General features: G+C 45.7%; 1 non-coding gene across 1 annotated transcript; it reads right to left on the bottom strand.

The window, feature by feature from the left end:
- Positions 1–19,445: 19,445 nt before the first annotated feature.
- Positions 19,446–19,518, bottom strand: trnan-guu (transfer RNA asparagine (anticodon GUU)). The gene has a single exon. It is a non-coding gene; the product is annotated as a tRNA-Asn (tRNA).
- Between the last annotated feature and the right edge of the window lie 315 nt (positions 19,519–19,833).

Genomic DNA, 19,833 nt, shown 5'->3' with positions numbered 1-19,833 from the left:
AGCCTACAGAGCTCTGGACCGAGAGCTGGAAAGTGGGATTAGGCTGGATAACTCTTGATCGGCCGGCAGGGACACGATGGGCTGAAATGGCCTCACTCTGTGCTGAAACTTTCTGATTCTATGTTGCTATTAATATATATATATATAGATAGATAATATATACAATTATCTTAATTATTCCTTGGTGGCCGAGTGGTTAAGATCCCAAGCACTAACCCACTTTCTATTCTCAATCAGTTTATTGCATGAAAATAATTGAGGTCTGTGAGAGGATGAATAATTGCATACCTCGGGAGCCTATTATCAGCGAGGGCAGGCATCGACGACGAGGTTCAACACTGCCTCCAGTGCGCCAGTGCAGCCTTCGGCCGCCTGAGGAAGAGAGTGTTTGAAGATCAGGCCCTCAAATCTCCCACTAAGCTCATGGTCTACAGGGCTGCAGTGATACCCGTCCTCCTGTATGGCTCAGAGACATGGACCTAATACAGTGGGCACCTCAAGTCGCTGGAGAAATACCACCAACGATGTTTCTGCAAATCCCCTCGGAGGACAGACGCACCACCGTTAGCGTCCTCGATCAGGCCAACAACCCCAGCATCGAAGCACTGACCACACTCGACCAGCTCCGTTGGGCTGGCCACATTGTTCGCATGCCTGACACAAGATTCCAAAAGCAAGCGCTCTACTCGGAACTCCTACACGGCAAGCGGGCCCCAGGTGAGCAGGGGAAACGTTTCAAGGACCCTCAAAGCCACTTCATAAAATGCAACATCCCCACCGACACCTGTGAGTCCCTGGATAAAGACCACCCTCAGTGGAGGAAGAGCATCTGGAGGGCGCTGAGCACCTCGAGTCTCATCGCCGAGAGCATGCAGAAAACAAGCGCAAGCAGCGGAAGGACCGTGTGGCAAACCAGTCCCACCCACCCTTTCCTTCAACCACTGTCTGTCCCATCTGTGACAGAGACTGTAATTCCCGTATTGGACGGTTCAGTCACCTGAGAACTCACTTTTAGAGTGGAAGCAAGTCTTCCTCGATTTCGAGGGACTGCCTATGATGATGATGAATTGCTGTAATCACCGTTAATAATCCCGTTACTTCCTGTTACACACTGAGTTTACAGACTCTCTGGCTTTTCCTGCCCTTTCCAGGACACTTGTTCCGGGTGTAACTTTACAAACTGGGTGAGTTCGCTGATCGCGGGGAGACGGCAGGAGTCTCTGTGGCCCACTGTGAGGATGTGGAAGTGAACATGATGGGTGGTAATTACGTGACATTTCTGTAAAGGGCAGCGGAGGAGAGGATTGAGAGCTTTCAGTGAGGGACAGAAGTTGTTTAAGGTGAGCCAACACATTCCTGATCCTCCTCTCTTCTTCTGAGGCAGTCCCCCGGAGTCGAGGATGACTTGCTTCCATATCAGCATCGGTCCCGATCAGCACCGAGGGAGCTCACTGTTCAGCTCCCCTCTGTTGTGCTTCCTGTAACAGAGGTTTCTGTAGTGTGGCGGTTATCACGTTTGCTTTACATGTGAAAAGTTCCTGGTTCTATCCCGGGCGGGAACATTATGTTTAAACTTGCTGTGGATGAACAATCGGAGGCGAGTTTAGTCTCCTGGCAAAAAAGCAGATGCTGCCTGTGCGGTACCAGAACTGAACACAGTCCCCCAAGTGAGGTCTAACCAGGGCTTTGTGTAGCTGCACACAACATCTGTCCCCTTGTGTTCCAGTTATACGAACATAAGAAATAGGAGCAGGAGTTGGCCACACCGTCCCTCGACCCTGCTCCACCTTTTAATAAGATCATGGCTGATCTGATCATTCACTCAGCTCCACTTCCCCGCTCGCTCCCCATAACCCCTTATCCCCTTATCGTTTAAGAAATTATCGATTTCTGTCTTAAATATATTCAATGTCCCAGCTTCCACAGATCTCTGAGGCAGTGAATTCCACAGATTTACAACCCTCTGAGGGAAGAAATTTCTCCTCAACTCAGTTTTAAATGGGTGGCCCCTTATTCTAAGATCATGCCCCCAAGTTCTAGTCTCCCGCACCAGTGGAAACATCCTCTCTGCATCCACCTTGTCAAGCCCCCTCATAATCTTATACGTTTGGATAAGATCACCACCCATTCTTCTGAATTCCAATGAGTAGAGGCCCAATCTAAACAACCTTTCCTCATAAGTCAACCCCTCACCTCCAGAATCAACCAAGTGAACCTTCTCTGAACTGCCTCCAGAGCAAGTATATCCTTTCGTAAATATGGAAAACAAAACTGCACGCAGTATTCCAGGTGCTGCCTCACCAATACCCTGTATAACTGTAGCAAGATTTCCCTGCTTTTATACTCCATCCCCTTTACAATAAAGGCCAAGATTCCATTGGCCTTCCTGATCACTTGCTGGTGATCTAGTTCGCGAGATATGAAGGCCAGCTTAACATTAGTCTTATTTGATTATTTTCTGTACCTGCCCATGACATTTACATAAAACCATGTTGACTTTGTCGAATCATGTTATAATTTTCGAAGTGCTCTGACACCACTTCCTTAACAATGGATTACAGCATTTTCCCGATGACTGATGTCAGACTAACTGTCCTGTAGTTCCCGGTTTTCTCTCTCCCTCCTTTCTTGAATAGCGATGTTACATTTGCGACCTTCCGATCCGCTGGGACTGTTGCAGAATCTGGACATCGTGGTGCAAAGGTTACGGGTCTAACTCCCGATCAGGAGGCTGTGTGTTCAAATCAGTTAATTTAGTGTTGTTCTTCCGGAATTGATATTGTGTTTGCTGTTTCACAATAACCAGACCCTTGCTCTAAAACCTGTCTCACTGTTTCCCCAGGGGCACGTTCATGTTACAATGAACATTCTGAATCAGATGCCTGAAGTACAGTGTGTAAAATGGGATATGGTTTAACAGTTAACATGCAAAGCCCAGAACCAATTGTTCAATTATCGACTTTCCCTCAGTTAGCATTCTTTCACTGTGCAAAAGAAGCTGATCGGTTAATTAATGAAGTTTGCTCGAGAAAGCGACATAAAATTTAACGATAATGATTCGCCCAACATGGAGCTCAAACCCACAATAGTGAGATTAAGAGCCTCATGCTTTTTCTACTGAGCTAGCAAGGATTATGTAAATCACACGTCCCTGTCGGTGATTGCAGCCAGGCGCCTGTTGGTTTCGCCCCATTTCCGGGTGTTTCCCGATCCTGTCTGTCTCTCTGGCTCTGTTCAATCTGTGTGTGGCCACCTCCAGTTTGATTTTGAACAAATACCTGTGTTTGTGTATTCAGTAAAAACAGAAAATGCTGGAAACACTCAGCAGGTCGGGCAGTATCTGTGGAGGTGGGGAAGTGGGAATAATCGATGGGTTTGTTTGTGGCTTTGATCTGCTGCTGGGAAGTGAGGCAGCGCTGCAGGATGCTTTCTTTCGAGGTGTAAGCAGAGGTTTCCGTCGTGTAACGGTTATCACCTTCGCCACACATGTGAAATATCCTCGGTTTGAGCACCGTCAGAAACATTATTTTGGAGAATATTTTTCTGTGGAATACATTTTAAAAAGTAGCCCCAGGTTCCTTGTATCATGAGCGAGGAACATTTTAACTCACTCTTCTAAAATACAGTGTGCGTAAAATCAGATAGGGGATAAAACTTCATCAATGATTAAAGTTCCTTAACTCAGTAAAGTTCAGTTATTGAAATTTTCATCAATTCATTGCATAAATATCATTGAGGTGTGTGAGAGGATTAATAATGGGCTTTAATCGTTAATGATCCCATTACTTTATATTATAGACCCAGGTTACACACTCTCTTGCTTCGGAAAGAGTTGAGATGCATGTGGGGTGATTGGGGCACATCTTTCCCCACATTACAAGGCTCCATCGGTACTTCATTGACTTTAAATCACTTGGGGATATCCTGAGTTGTTGAAGGGCCACGTAAAAATGCAAGTCATTCTTTGCAAAAGTTCTAACCGCAAGTTCAAACTTCGCCGGCAAATGGAGGCTCACCCAGAATTTGTTCTGACACCACGACAAAGTCCTTAAAAGTGGGATTCAGCAGTTCAGCTGCTTGCTTAACATTTCCGTCTGACCTGGTGCTGCAAGTGGAGATGTGTCCGCAGTGTAGCGTTTAACACTTTCGCCTCACACGGGTAAGCTCCCCAGGTGGGAATATTTTGTTGGAACTTTCTCCTCATGCATGTTCAGGGGAGAGATTGTTCTCCAGTGAAAGGACATAAGATCATAAGAACATAAGAATTAGGAACAGGAGTCGGCCATTCGGTCCATTTTAATTTTTTCAAAATAATTCCACCCGGGGACCTTTGGTGTGTTTGGGGAACATGATAACCGCTACACTACAGACACACGGTGGTAGATGTTGTCTTAGGAACATAACCAGAGCTCAAACCAACACAGCTGGCCAATACTTCAGGAGCTGGTTTTACGAGAATAGAATGACGGTGCTATATTTAGGAAGGCTGTGAGAGTGGCAGGAATTGATCTCGTGTTTCCCAGACTTTATACACAGGAACATGGGAACAGGAAGAGACCATTTGGCAGTGAGTGGTTAAGATCCGGAATGCGCTGCCTGAAAGGGTGGCAGAGGCAGAATTAATCTTATCTTTCAAAATGGATTTGGATAAGTATCTGAAGGAACAATATCTCAGGGGTACGGGTAAAGGCCGGAGGAGTGGGACTAGCTGAGAGTCGGCACGGGCTCGACAGGCCGAACGGACTACTTCCGTGCTGTAACCGTTCCATGATTCTATATTATGTTTAAACGTGCTGTGGATGAACAATCAGAGGCGAGCTTAGTCTCCTGGTAAAAACGCTGATGCTGTCTGACCAGTTGAGATTTCCAGCAATTCTGTTTTTATTTGTTATCGAGAGCTTTCTGATTCAGAAGATTCAGGGGGCACGGAAATTTGGGAGTTTAACGACTTTGAAAGGAACACTTTTGACTTGTGCAGCTTCGGTCAGAGAAATGTTTGTGAAAAGATTTTTTCACGGAAAGGGATTCAGAATTACACCTTCTGGCTTAACACTTCTCTCTGGGCAGGAAGTTAAACAGGGGTTTCCGTAGTGTAGCAGTTATCATGTTAGTCTCACGCACAAAAGGTCCCTGGCTCAATCCTGGGCGGAAACATCATTTTAGAATATATTTGCTGTGAAATAAGTTGAACATAAGTACCCCAGGTTCCTTGTCTTATGAGCAATGAACATTTTAAACCAATCTGATAAAATACAGAGTGTGTTAAGTCAGATAGGGTGTAAAATGTCATCGATGATTAAAGCTCCTGAAATTATTCCAGTTCAGTTTTTGAAGTCTCGACTGTAAGTCTGCAAAACAATCCGGGTGGGAATATTAGCCCAAAAATTCCGGTTGGAGGCTTCCCGCGGACAATTCCCTTCCGACCGGAGATGTTTTACGAGCCTACCTGGTGGTCTAGGAGGCACCGTGGATTCCGCTGGGGAGGCCTTCTCTTCCCGCGCTGCGAAGCACGCTCCCGTCCGGAGGGATCCCACGTGTGACTGCTCAGCCAATCAGGTACGTATTCCACAGCTTTCCCATTAATAGCAATGGGACTCCCGGACCTACAAGTTCTCAGTGCTATTCATGAGAACAAAAAACACACACACACTGAGAAATAATAAAAAACAGACATCACATAATTAAAATTAATTGAAATTAAAGTTAATAAACGCATTAGAAAAAAACAAGATTGTTCCAATTTTTTTTAAGCTTTGTAATTCGGGTTAAAAATAAACTTACCTTAGTTGGCAGAGTTTTTCACAATACATTGTGTTTATTTTATTTTATTGTGGTTATGAGTGTTTTTAAACACTTGTGCCTGTAAAATTACGCTGTGTGCTTGCTTTTTCAGCTGCAAGTTTTTTGAGGCTATTTGCTGGGCAAGATATGCGTAAATCCCGCAATCCGTAGAAACTTTGTACGGGCCCAGGACGTTGGAATTTCCCTAAACTTACTGTGGATGAAGAATCGGAGGCAAGTTTAGTCTCCTGGCAAATGATGCCTGACCTGCTGAGATTTCCAGCATTTGCTGTTTTTATTTGCTATTTATTCTCCTGGCAAAAGGGCTCCCTTATTCCTGAATTGCTCTTTATTTCACTTCAATAAAGAGATAACTTTCAGTGAGAGAAAACGGATCCACCGGGGACCTTTCGTGTGTGAGGCCAATGTGATATCCGCTACACTGCAGCCCATCAAAGGGCGAGAAACCACTGAATATAAAGGATGAGCTCACAAATATCAGGGGCAGTGCAGTCTGGTCAACGTCAAACCCTCCTTTCTTATTCAGCAGAGGCATGAACGGGAGTCAGAAGCCACAAACTTTAATTAAAGACACAAATACAAGTAAAACTTCTAAACCTTTTCACTGCAAAATTCTTTCGCTTTATTTCAAATCGTACTGTGTTGAATCTGAAAATGAGCAACGTGGGATTTTATCTTCACCACTGATTTCCTGCATTGTTTCACATTGCAACATTAAGTTGTGAAAATACTGGCAAAACTGAGCCCCTGATTATTTCACGTCGGGGTCACATTGCTTTTGGATAATTCCGGAATTAATATTTTCTTTGCTGTTTTGCAATAACCAGACCCTTGCTCCAAGGTCTGTCTCACTGTTTCCCCGGTGTCAGGCAGAGATACGCCTGCTGCCCTCATTTATTTCATGTGACAGGACACACAAGTTCAAAATCAACCTGCAGATGGCCACATACAGCATGAAATAGTCAGGATGGCCGAGCGGTCTCAGGTGCTGTGTTCAGTTTGCAGTTTTTTCTGGAAGTGTGGGTTCGAATCCCACTTCTTCATTATAGTCATTGAGCAAAACCCATTTGTTCGGCATCACGACCAACTGCTTAAAAGTGGGATTCAGCAGTTCACCTGCTCGCTTAACATTTCCGTCTGACCTGGTGCTGAAAGTGGAGATGTTTCCGCAGTGTAGCGGTTAACACGTTCGCCTCACACGCGAAAGCTCACCGGGTGGGAATATTTTCTGGAGCTTTCTCCTCATGCATGCTCAGGGGCGAGTTTGTTCTCCTGTGAAAGGTCATAAGATCATAAACATGTAAGGATCAGGAGCAGGTAAAAATACATCTCCTCACCCCACATCCCCCGTCCCGGATTTTTCCTTTTACCAATTATCTTATGTCTGTGTCCTCTGGTTACCGACACTCCTGCCCGTGGAAGCAGTTTCCCCATAATTCTGAAAACCTCGATTAAATATCTTCTTGACTGTGATTACTGGTGTTCAATGTGGGGAAGGGTCAGTTCATCCACTTTGCACCGAAGAATGATCGGCCGGGGCATGATCTAAAAACATTATGTTGGAGAAGATTTTTTCTGTGAAATAGCGGGTCCTGTTAATTTTAACAAAAGTTGCACCGGGTTCCTGGAGTCATAAGTGATGCGTCCTTACTGTACATTATAAATGCACACGAGGCCCATGCTTGAGAGAAGGTCAGTCTGTGACCTGTCCTTTATTCCTTAGCACTCAAGTGATGGGTGGAGCTTCCCCTTCTATATCTGAAGGTCCAGGTTAGGAGTGTCTCCCACAAGTTCACCACCTAGTGGTCATTGTTCTCACAGTGTACAACTTGTCAGTTTATACATGGGTTACAATGCTGGTTGAATACATGACATCACCTCCACCCCAAAGTCTTATTGAGATCACAGGTTGAGTCTCTCTGGTAGTTTACGCTCTCTTGTAGAGCACCTGAGTTGAGGCTTCGGTTGTTGGGCGCTGGCCTGTGTGTCTGCTGTTTGCAGTACTCAGGCCTATCCGGACTGCCCACAGTGACTGGGCTCTCCTCCCTTTGGTTCCTGTGTTCGGTCACCTGTGGTGGAGTGAACTCTATATCATGTTCTTCCTCTGCTTCTTCTATGGGGTTGCTGAACCTCCTTTTTGTTTGATCCACGTGTTTGCAGCAGATTGGTCAGTTTAACTACCAGAATCCTATTTCCCTCTTTGGCAATCACAGTGCCTGTGAGCCATTTAGGTCCTGCAGCATAGTTGTGGACAAAAACAGGGTCATTTACACCAATACATCGCGCCCTCGCATTCCTGTCATGGTAGTTATATTGTGACTGGCGCCGCTCTCAACAATTTCTTTCATGGTGGAGTGTACAAGGGATAACCGGGTTTTGAGCATCCTTTTCATTCACAGCTCTGCGGGTGGAACCCCTGTGAGCGAGTGTGGTCGGGATCTATTGGCCAACAGGAAGCATGATAAGTGGCTTTGTAGGGAACCCCCTTGGATTCTAAGCATCCCCTGTTTGATTATCTGCACTTTTCGTTCTGCCTGGCTGTTTGAGGCTGGCTTGAACGGTGCCGTTCTGACATGGTTAATTCCATTGCCTACCATGAAGTCCTGGAATTCAGTGCTTGTGAAGCACGGGCCATTGTCACTGGCCAAGATGTCCGGTAGACCGTGGGCGGTGAACATTGCCCGTAGACCTTCTATCGATCCATTTGGAGTGAGCGTCTACGACAACCTAAAACATTTTTCCAATGAAAGGACCTGCATAGTCCACATGAATGCATGACCAAGGCTTGACGGGCCATGGCCAGGGGCTAAGGGGGGCTTCCCTGGGCGCATTGCCCAGCTGGGCACACGTGTTGCACCTGCGAACACAAAGTTCCAGATCTGCATCTATCCTTGGCCACCAAACGTGTGACCTGGCAATTGCCTTCATCGTGACAATGCCCGGGTGCCCATTGTGCAGTTCTCTGATGAACACCTCTCTGCCCATCTAGGGCATGACTACGCGATTTCCCCACAGTAGGCAATCGGCCTGAATCGAAAGTTCATCCTTGCATCTGTGAAAAGGTTTAAATTCCTCAGGGCATGCCCTGTACGTGGCTGCCCAGTCCCCATTCAGGACACATTTCTTGACTAGGGACAATAGCGTGTCTTTATTTGTCCAGACATTAATCTGACGGGCTGTCACGGGTGAGCCTTTGCTTCTGAAAGCTTCAACAGCCATGACCATCTCAGCAGCATGCTCGGTAGCTCCCTCAGTGGTGGCTAGTGGGAGCCTGTTGAGTGCATCATCGCAGTTTTCGGTACCCGGTCTGTGCCAAATTGTATATTCATAGGCGGCAAACGTGAGTGCCCACTTCTGTATGCGGGCCGATGCGTTTGCATTTATGGCCTTGTTGTCGGCCAAAAGGGACGTTAGGGGTCTGTGATCTGTCTCCAGCTCAAATTTCCTGCCAAACAGGTACTGGTGCATGTTTTTTACCGCATATACACATGTGAGCGCCTCCTTTTCTACCATCCCGTAGCCCCTTTCTGCCTGGGACAGACTTCTGGAGGCATAAGCTACCAGCTGTAACTGACCCTTGGCATTGACATGCTGCAACACACACCCGACACCACAGGACGACGCATCGCACGTTAACACAAGTTTCATACATGGGTCGTATTGTGTGAACAGATTGTTGGAACATAACAAATTGTGTGCTCTATTAAAAGCCCTTTCCTGGCTGTCCCCCCAGACCCATTCGCGACCTTTGCGTAGGAGCACGTGTAGCGGCTCTAGCAGCGTGCTCAATTTTGGAAGAAAGTTTCCAAAATAGTTCAGGAGCCCCAGGAACAAACGCAGCTCCGTCGTGTTACGGGGTCTGGGTGCTCTCTGGATCACTTCCGTCTTGGATGCAGTAGGGCTGATCCCGTCTACTCCTACCCTCATCCCCAGGAATTCTACCTCTGGAGCTAGGAAGACACACTTCGCCTTTTTCAGTCGCAGCCCTACCCGGTCCAGTCTGCGTAGCACCTCCTCTAGGTTGCAGAGGTGTTCTTCAGTATCGGAACCCGTGATGAGGATTTCGTCCTGAAAAACCACCATCCCTGGAATCGACTTGAGGAGGCTTTCCATGTTTCGTTGGAAGATTGCGGCGGCCAAGCGAATCCTGAACGGACATCTGTTGGACTCAAACAATCCCTTGTGTGTCGTGATAGTGGTCAGCTTCTTCAACTCTCTCGCCAGCTCCTGGGTCATGTAAGCTGAGGTCAGGTCCAATTTTGAAAAAAGTTTGCCACCGGATAGCGTCACAAAGAGGTCCTCCGCTCTCGGTAGTGGGTACTGGTCTTGGAGTGACACCCGATTGATGGTGGCCTTGTAATCACCATATATCCTGACGCACCCATCCGGTACAATCGGGCTCGCCCAGTCACTGAATTCGACTGGCAAGATGATGCCTTCCCTCAGCAGGCGGTCCAATTCGCCTTCTATCTTTTCCCGCATCATGTACGGCACCGCTCTGGCCTTGTGGTGTACTGGCCTGGCGTCTGGGTTTATGTGAATCACTACCTTGGCCCCCATCAAAGTGCCAATGCTGGGTTGAAATAATGAGTCAAATTTGTGCAGGATCTATGAGCATTGATACTCGCTCCACAGAGGAAATTGCATTGACATTGCCCCATTTCCAGTTCATGACAGCAAGCCAACTCCTCCCCAGTAGTGCGGACCGTCCCCCGGGACAACCCAGAGTGGCAACCTGTTCTCCGAATCTTTGTGGGTCACGACTACTGTGGCTCTGCCTAGCACCGGAATGATCTCCTTGGTGTATGTCCGTAGCTGTGCGTCATTCGGTGATAATTTTGGCCCTCCTGGCCTTGGACACCCACAACTTTTCATACTATTTGATACCCATCAGGGACTGGCTGGCCCCCGTGTCTAGCTCCATTGATACTGGGATGCCACTGAGGAGCACTTTCATCATTATCGGTGGCGTCCTAGTGTATGAACTGTATACGTGCTCCACATGAACTCACTGAACTTCAGCTTCCAGCGATTTCCCCCAGCATTCATTTCTGCAATTTCTGTAGGTATTTTGCTCATATCTGCAATCTCCGGCTGAGTGTGTGCCTCCATGCCTCCAACATGAGCTGTTGTTGGAAACAAAAGGTCCCTTGCCAGTCGATCGTCCTGAATACCCCTGTGACTGTCCTTGAGTGTGCCATTAACATGTGTTGATGGCCCCATTACTAGCCACATTGTCCCTTGCAATGGTGTGAATCGCCATTCAGCTTGCCATTATCTCTGTCGAACTCCCCCTCTGGGTTCGACTACATGTTGGGGCATGCCCGATTGCCCTTGTCTGCCTGGAGAACTGTGTGCTGCTTTAACAATGTTGATTCTCTGTTCCAACCATTCCTTAACACAGTACCTCTCGTCTATTCTGCTAGCGGCCATGCTCGCATGGTTTAAATCCCAATTTCTCGTCGCCATTGATACGTCCTTACTATAGAGTATAAATGCACACGAGGCCCATGCTTGAGAGAAGGTCAGTCTGTGGCCTGTCCTTTATTCCTTCGCACTCAAGTGATGAAAGTGGGTGGAGCTTCCCCTTTTATACCTGAAGGTCCAGGTTCGGAGTGTCTCCCACAAGTTCACCACCTAGTGGTCATTGTTCTCACAGTGTACAACTGAGGTCAGATTATACAAGGGTTACAATGCTGGTTGGATACATGACAATAGCACTTAAAATTTTAAATCATTCTCCTAAAATACAGTGTGTAAATGAGATAGGGATAAAAGTTCATCACATGTAAAGAGAAAATTAATGATTGAAGCTACCACTATCCCTCAGTAACCATATTATCATTTCTTTCATTCTGCAAAAGAAAGTTATCGGTTAATTGAAGGTGGTTAAATGAATTCATTTTTTTCACATTAGCTGCATGTCATCAATGATATTGGGCTATTAGTTTGAAAACTGTGTTGTAAATATTATCTCCCTGACCAAGAATCGAACCTGTGTTGCGGTGGTACAAGGGGTGGATTCAGTGAATCATTTGAATGTGATCTCAAGTGGCGTGAATTTCAGATCACGTTTACTGTCGGCACCTTTAATAATGGCTCCACCAGGCAGGGTATGATACTTAAACTGTGTAGACGTGTAGTCCTTTATTTGAAGCTCCTCAAGTGAGGACACCAAGCTGTGAGCTCCTTTATATACTGGGTTGCAGGTAACCTTTTGGTCTCAAGCAGCAGCATCCTCTGGTGTAGGTCAGGTGTGTACAGTGTAAGAGTACATTCAGTGTTGCATAGCAGTGTTACAGACATCACACAGTAAACAGGCATGCATACACAACAGTTACAATCTGTTTCGGTGTGAATCAAGTGAACTGAAAATGATAATAATGTCATAAACTATAACGATGCAGCAATAAAATGGTATATCGGTCCCTGGTTGTCTCGTGGCAATGATTCCATGCTCTCAAAGTTATGTCCTGGGTTCAATTCCCACCTTGGGAAGTTGTACTTTTAATTCAAAACCTTATTAAAAAAAAAAGAGTTCATTTATTTTACAGATCTATATGCAAATCATGTATAAAATATAAGAATCATTGACTTGAACATCATTAATTAATACATAAATTATTTTGTAAATATTCAACCATTTATTTTGCCATGAGCATGTGAGCAACTTTTATCCTGATCTTATTGGGTTTAATTTTGGTACAAATGACGAACCTGGGGCTGGGTTAAGGGAAGGTTTATGTAGTGTATCGGTTATCATGTTCACCTCCCACACGAAATGCCCCCGGTTTGAGCCTGGGCGCGTGCTTTATTTTAGAATATGTTTGCTGTGAAATAAATTGAACAAAAGTAGCCCCAGGTTCCTTGTCTTATGAGCAATGGACATTTTAAACCAATCTCCTAAAATATAGGGTGTGCAAAGTTAGATATATAGATTGAGTCGGGTGTTATGCTCCTCCTGTACCATGTGGGAACTCAGGGACGCTTCCGGTGTCCCTGACGACTATGTGTGCGGGAAGTGTATCCGCCTCCAGCTCCTGACGGTCCGCGTTACGGAATTGGAGCTGAGGGTGGATTCACTCTGGAGCATCCACGATGCTGAGAATGACGTGAGTATCACGTGTAGTGAGTTGGTCTTACCGCAGGGAAAGGGTCCACAGCCAGATAGGGAATGGAAGACCAGCAGGAAGAGTAGAGCAAGGAAGGTAGTGCAGGGGTCCCCTGCGGTCATCCCCCTGCAAAACAGATACACCGCTTTGGGTACTGTTGAGGGGAATGACTCATCAGGGGAGGGCAGCAGCAGCCAAGTTCATGGCACCGTGGCTGGCTCTGCTGCACAGGAGGGCAAGAAAAAGAGTGGGAGAGCGATAGTGATAGGGGATTCAATTGTGAGGGGAATAGATAGGCGTTTCTGCGGCCGCAACCGAGACTCCAGGATGGTATGTTGCCTCCCTGGTGCAAGGGTCAAGGATGTCTCGGAGCGGGTGCAGGACATTCTGAAATGGGAGGGAGAACAGCCAGTTGTCGTGGTGCACATTGGTACCAACGACATAGGCAAAAAAAGGGATGAGGTCCTACGAAACGAATTTAAGGAGCTAGGAGCTAAATTAAAAAGTAGGACCTCAAAAGTAGTAATCTCGGGATTGCTACCAGTGCCACGTGATAGTCAGAGTAGGAATCGCAGGATAGCGCAGATGAATACGTGGCTTGAGCAGTGGTGCAGCAGGGAGGGATTCAAATTCCTGGGGCATTGGGACCGGTTCTGGGGGAGGTGGGACCAGTACAAACCGGACGGTCTGCACCTGGGCAGGACTGGAACCAATGTCCTCGGGGGAGTGTTTGCTAGTGCTGTTGGGGAGGATTTAAACTAATATGGCAGGGGGATGGGAACCAATGCAGGGAGACAGAGGGAAACAAAAAGGAGCCAAAAGCAAAAGACAGAAAGGAGATGAGGAAAAGTGGAGGGCAGAGAAACCCAAGGCAAAGAACAAAAAGGGCCACTGTACAGCAAAATTCTAAAAGGACAAAGGGTGTTAATAAAACAAGCCTGAAGGCTTTGTGTCTTAATGCAAGGAGTATCCGCAATAAGGTGGATGAATTAATTGTGCAAATAGATGTTAACAAATATGATGTGATTGGGATTACGGAGACGTGGCTCCAGGATGATCAGGGCTGGGAACTCAACATTCAGGGGTATTCAACATTCAGGAAGGATAGAATAAAAGGAAAAGGAGGTGGGGTAGCATTGCTGGTTAAAGAGGAGATTAATGCAATAGTTAGGAAAGACATTAGCTTGGATGATGTGGAATCTATATGGGTAGAGCTGCAGAACACCAAAGGGCAAAAAACGTTAGTAGGAGTTGTGTACAGACCTCCAAACAGTAATAGGGATGTTGGGGAGGGCATCAAACAGGAAATTAGGGGTGCATGCAATAAAGGTGTAGCAGTTATAATGGGTGACTTTAATATGCACATAGATTGGGCTAGCCAAACTGGAAGCAATACGGTGGAGGAGGATTTCCTGGAGTGCATAAGGGATGGTTTTCTAGACCAATATGTTGAGGAACCAACTAGGGGGGAGGCCATCTTAGACTGGGTGTTGTGTAATGAGAGAGGATTAATTAGCAATCTCATTGTGCGAGGCCCCTTGGGGAAGAGTGACCATAATATGGTGGAATTCTGCATTAGGATGGAGAATGAAACAGTAATTTCAGAGACCATGGTCCAGAACTTAAAGAAGGGTAACTTTGAAGGTATGAGGCGAGAATTGGCTAGGATAGATTGGCGAATGATACTTAGGGGGTTGACTGTGGATGGGCAATGGCAGACATTTAGAGACCGCATGGATGAAGTACAACAATTGTACATTCCTGTCTGGCGTAAAAATAAAAAGGGGAAGGTGGCTCAACCGTGGCTATCTAGGGAAATCAGGGATAGTATTAAAGCCAAGGAAGTGGCATACAAATTGGCCAGAAATAGCAGCGAACCTGGGGACTGGGAGAAATTTAGAACTCAGCAGAGGAGGACAAAGGGTTTGATTAGGACAGGGAAAATGGAGTACGAGAAGAAGCTTGCAGGGAACATTAAGGCGGATTGCAAAAGTTTCTATAGGTATGTAAAGAGAAAAAGGTTGGTGAAGACAAACGTAGGTCCCCTGCAGTCAGAATCAGGGGAAGTCATAACGGGGAACAAAGAAATGGCGGATCAATTGAACAAGTACTTTGGTTCGGTATTCACTAAGGAGGATACAAACAACCTTCCGGATATAAAAGGGGTCAGAGGGTCTAGTAAGGAAGAGGAACTGAGGGAAATCTTTATTAGTCGGGAAATTGTGTTGGGGAAATTGATGGGATTGAAGGCAGATAAATCCCCAGGGCCTGATGGCCTGCATCCTAGAGTACTTAAGGAGGTGGCCTTGGAAATAGCGGATGCATTGACAGTCATTTTCCAACATTCCATTGACTCTGGATCAGTTCCTATGGAGTGGAGGGTAGCCAATGTAACCCCACTTTTTAAAAAAGGAGGGAGAGAGAAAACAGGGAATTATAGACCGGTCAGCCTGACCTCAGTAGTGGGTAAAATGATGGAATCAATTATTAAGGATGTCATAGCAGTGCATCTGGAAAATGGTGACATGATAGGTCCAAGTCAGCATGGATTTGTGAAAGGGAAATCATGCTTGACAAATCTTCTGGAATTTTTTGAGGATGTTTCCAGTAAAGTGGACAAAGGAGAACCAGTTGATGTGGTATATTTGGACTTTCAGAAGGCTTTCGACAAGGTCCCACACAAGAGATTAATGTGCAAAGTTAAAGCACATGGGATTGGGGGTAGTGTGCTGACGTGGATTGAGAACTGGTTGTCAGACAGGAAGCAAAGAGTAGGAGTAAACGGGTACTTTTCAGAATGGCAGGCAGTGACTAGTGGAGTGCCGCAAGGTTCTGTGCTGGGGCCCCAGCTGTTTACATTGTACATTAATGATTTAGACGAGGGGATTAAATGCAGTATCTCCAAATTTGCGGATGATACTAAGTTGGGTGGCAGTGTGAGCTGCGAGGAGGATGCTATTAGGCTGCAGAGTGACTTGGATAGGTTAGGTGAGTGGGCAAATGCATGGCAGATGAAGTATAATGTGGATAAATGTGAGGTTATCCACTTTGGTGGTAAAAACAGAGAGACAGACTATTATCTGAATGGTGACAGATTAGGAAAAGGGAAGGTGCAACGAGACCTGGGTGTCATGGTACATCAGTCATTGAAGGTTGGCATGCAGGTACAGCAGGCGGTTAAGAAAGCAAATGGCATGTTGGCCTTCATAGCGAGGGGATTTGAATACAGGGGCAGGGAGGTGTTGCTACAGTTGTACAGGGCCTTGGTGAGGCCACACCTGGAGTATTGTGTACAGTTTTGGTCTCCTAACTTGAGGAAGGACATTCTTGCTATTGAGGGAGTGCAGCGAAGGTTCACCAGACTGATTCCCGGGATGGCGGGACTGACCTATCAAGAAAGATTGGATCAATTGGGCTTGTATTCACTGGAGTTCAGAAGAATGAGAGGGGACCTCATAGAAACGTTTAAAATTCTGACGGGTTTAGACAGGTTAGATGCAGAAAGAATGTTCCCAATGTTGGGGAAGTCCAGAACCAGGGGTCACAGTCTGAGGATAAGGGGTAAGCCATTTAGGACCGAGATGAGGAGAAACTTCTTCACCCAGAGAGTGGTGAACCTGTGGAATTCTCTACCACAGAAAGTAGTTGAGGCCAATTCACTAAATATATTCAAAAGGGAGTTAGATGAAGTCCTTACTACTCGGGGGATCAAGGGTTATGGCGAGAAAGCAGGAAGGGGGTACTGAAGTTTCATGTTCAGCCATGAACTCATTGAATGGCGGTGCAGGCTAGAAGGGCTGAATGGCCTGCTCCTGCACCTATTTTCTATGTTTCTATGTTTCTATGTTTTCTGATCCAGAAGATTCGGGAGGTGCGTTAATTTGGGAGTTTGACGACTTTGAAAGGAACATTTTTGACTTGTGCAGCTTCGGTCAGAGAAATGTTTGTGAAAAGATTTTTTCACAGAAAGGGATTCAGAATTACACCTTCTGGCTTAACGCTTCTCTCTGGGGTGGGAACTAAGCAGCGGTTTCTGTAGTGTACCGGTTATCATGTTCATTTCACAGACAAAAAGACCCATTTCGAGACCGGGCAGAAACATCATTTTAGAATATAATTGCTGTGAAATAAATTGAACAAAAGTAGCCCCAGGTTCCTTGTCTTATGAGCAGTGAACATTTTAAACCAATCTCATAAAATACAGAGTGTGTTCAGTCAGATAGGGTGCAAAATATCATATATGATAAAAGCTCCTGAAATTATTACAGTTCAGTAATCGACTGTCCGTCGATGACCATTCCGCAAAACCACTCTATCGGTTAATGAATGGTGAGTAAAACAATTAATCACCCCGCCTCCTGCAGAGTTTAATTAGTTGCATGTAATTATTTGAAAATAGCTTGAATTAAAAAGTTACTTTCCGAACTCGGGCTCCCTCTGTGAATGCCTAACCACTAAACGAGCAGGATACACATTAAATAATTTAATTCCGGACTGAATATTTTCTTTGCTGTTTTACAATAACCAGACCTATGCTCCAAAATCTGTCTCACCGTTTCCCCGGTGTCAGTCAGAGAAGCACATGGGACTGAATCAGTGACTTTGCTTTTTCGACCTGTCTTCTGAAGCGCCGCACAGTCCCACTCCGACAGTCAATGAGCTGTTGGGACGTTAGTGTATCCAGGCTGCGGGTGGCCACCCCGAGCGCAGCAGAGGGGTTTCTGCATTAGTTCTGGGTGGGGACAGTATTTCCTCTTCTCTCTTCCTCTTGTCTATATCCCTCTGTTTTGTTTCCTGTATTTATTCCCCGGCCTCATTTTATCTGTTTAAAAGGGAACAAAAGATGAAGTGTGCGACACTCTGGAACAATTTCTCTCACTCAAATATATCTATTGACTGAAATGAAATAAAGAGCAATTAAAGAATAAGGGAGAAGCCACTGTCGCCCTTTTGACAGGAGAATAAACTCGCCCATGACTGTTCATCCACAGCAAGTTTAAACATAATCTTCCTGCACGGGATCCTTTCACGTGGAAAGCAAACGTGATAACGGCTCCACTGCGGAAACCGCTCTGACCAGAAGTACAGCAGAGGGCAGCTGACCAGTGAATGCCTTCTGTGCTGATCGGGAATGTGTTGGCTCACCTTAAACAACTTCTGTCCCTCACTGACAGCTGTCAGTCCTTCTCCTCCGCTGCCCTTTACACAAACATGTCACTGATCTCCACCCACCACCCCACATCCCCATCGTGTTATCTTCCATGTTAGCACAGTGGGGCCGCGGAGGCACCTACTCTCTCCCCGCGGTTAGTGAACTCAGTCAGTCTGTAAAATTAAAGGGGAACAAATGTCCCGCAAAGGGCAGGGGAAGGAAGAGAGTCTGTAACCTGGGTTTAATTGCTTGTCAAAGGCTACCCGTCCTGTTGTGTATTTCCAGCAGTTTCCTACTTTCACAGGTGGAGATACCGGGGCTGGACCATGCTCCTAAAATACAATGAGGTCGGGATAAAAGTTCCTCATGTACTCAGGACAAAATAAATGTTTGAAGTTCTATAATTGATTAAATAATGATGTTTAAATCAATGAATCTTTTTTTCCACATGAGATACATGTAACTCTTTCTTATAAGGTTTTAATTTTGATGGAAGTGCAATTTCCCTGGCCGGAAATCGACCCAGGGCCGCGGTGGTGAGAGCGCCGAATCCTAATCACTGGACCACCAGGGAACGCTGCATTGCTGCATCGCTGCATCGTAATGCTTGGTGTCATTATTGTCCTTTTCAATCCACTTGTTTCACACCGAAACACATTGCAACCGTGATCTGAATTTAACGTCACGTGATTCTTTGAAATCACCTTTAAATGATTGGGTAAAACCACTCCTTATACCACCGAAAAACAGCTTCGATTCAAGGTCAGGACGGTAACTTTTGTAACACTGTTTTTAAATTCAAAACCTGATAAAATTGATGACATGGAACTATTGAGAAAAAATAAGAATTCATTTAATCACCGTTAACAAACCAATAACCTTTTTCAGAATAAAATAAATAATAATATAGTTACTGAGGGACAGTGGTATCTTCAATCATTCATTTTCTCTTTACATGTGATGAACTTTTATCCCTATCTCATTTACACGCTGTATGTTATGAGACAGGTTTAAAATTGTACGTGTTTATGACTCAGTTGTAAAACCATTGATTGTGTGTGTGTCTATTCTTGATACGAGGAGCACTTGAGACCAAAGTTCCAGTTCTCTATATGTATCAATAGAATCAATTTCCACCAGTTTCTTTAAACCCAATAAAACAATTTATTGCTAGTGGGCTGGAGGGAGGAACACGATCCATGTAAAAATTTTTTATCGTTTTACTTGAACTGACTTCTCATAAAAGTATTGGAGTGGGAACTCACTGGATAACAGCACAGCTGGCAATGTTTGTGGAATATATTCGTGGAGCCAAAATGCACAATGACAACCTGGAACTGTACGGCACCAAATCATCCGGGAAAAACAGTTAAAGGCTTCGTCCCTGGGTGGGCTCGAACACCAACCTTTCGGTTAACAGCCGAACACGCTAACCCATTGCGCCACAGAGACTGATGGATGATGACGTTGTAAGACATCCAAAACCAGGGTGTCAGTCAGTTAAAGCTTCAGATTGCTCCGACCGGGATGGAACTTGTCCACTCTCAGTTGTACTTTTCCAAAATAAAGGGTGGGACATTCATTGTGGATGTGTGGAAGCAGTCTGGTCCCGCACACTGCAGACACTTCCATGTCACCGCCAACCAGCTCTCCCACAACCGGTGTGATCTACCTTCCAGCCTTAGAAACATAGAAACATAGCAAATAGATGCAGGAGTAGGCCATTCGTTCCTTCGAGCCTGCACCGCCATTCAATAAGATCATGGC

The sequence above is a fragment of the Pristiophorus japonicus genome, unplaced genomic scaffold, assembly GCF_044704955.1.
Source record: "Pristiophorus japonicus isolate sPriJap1 unplaced genomic scaffold, sPriJap1.hap1 HAP1_SCAFFOLD_596, whole genome shotgun sequence".
NCBI lineage: Eukaryota > Metazoa > Chordata > Chondrichthyes > Pristiophoridae > Pristiophorus > Pristiophorus japonicus.
The sequence above is the reverse complement of the archived record's forward strand: the minus strand, read 5'-3'. Positions and strand labels throughout refer to the sequence as shown.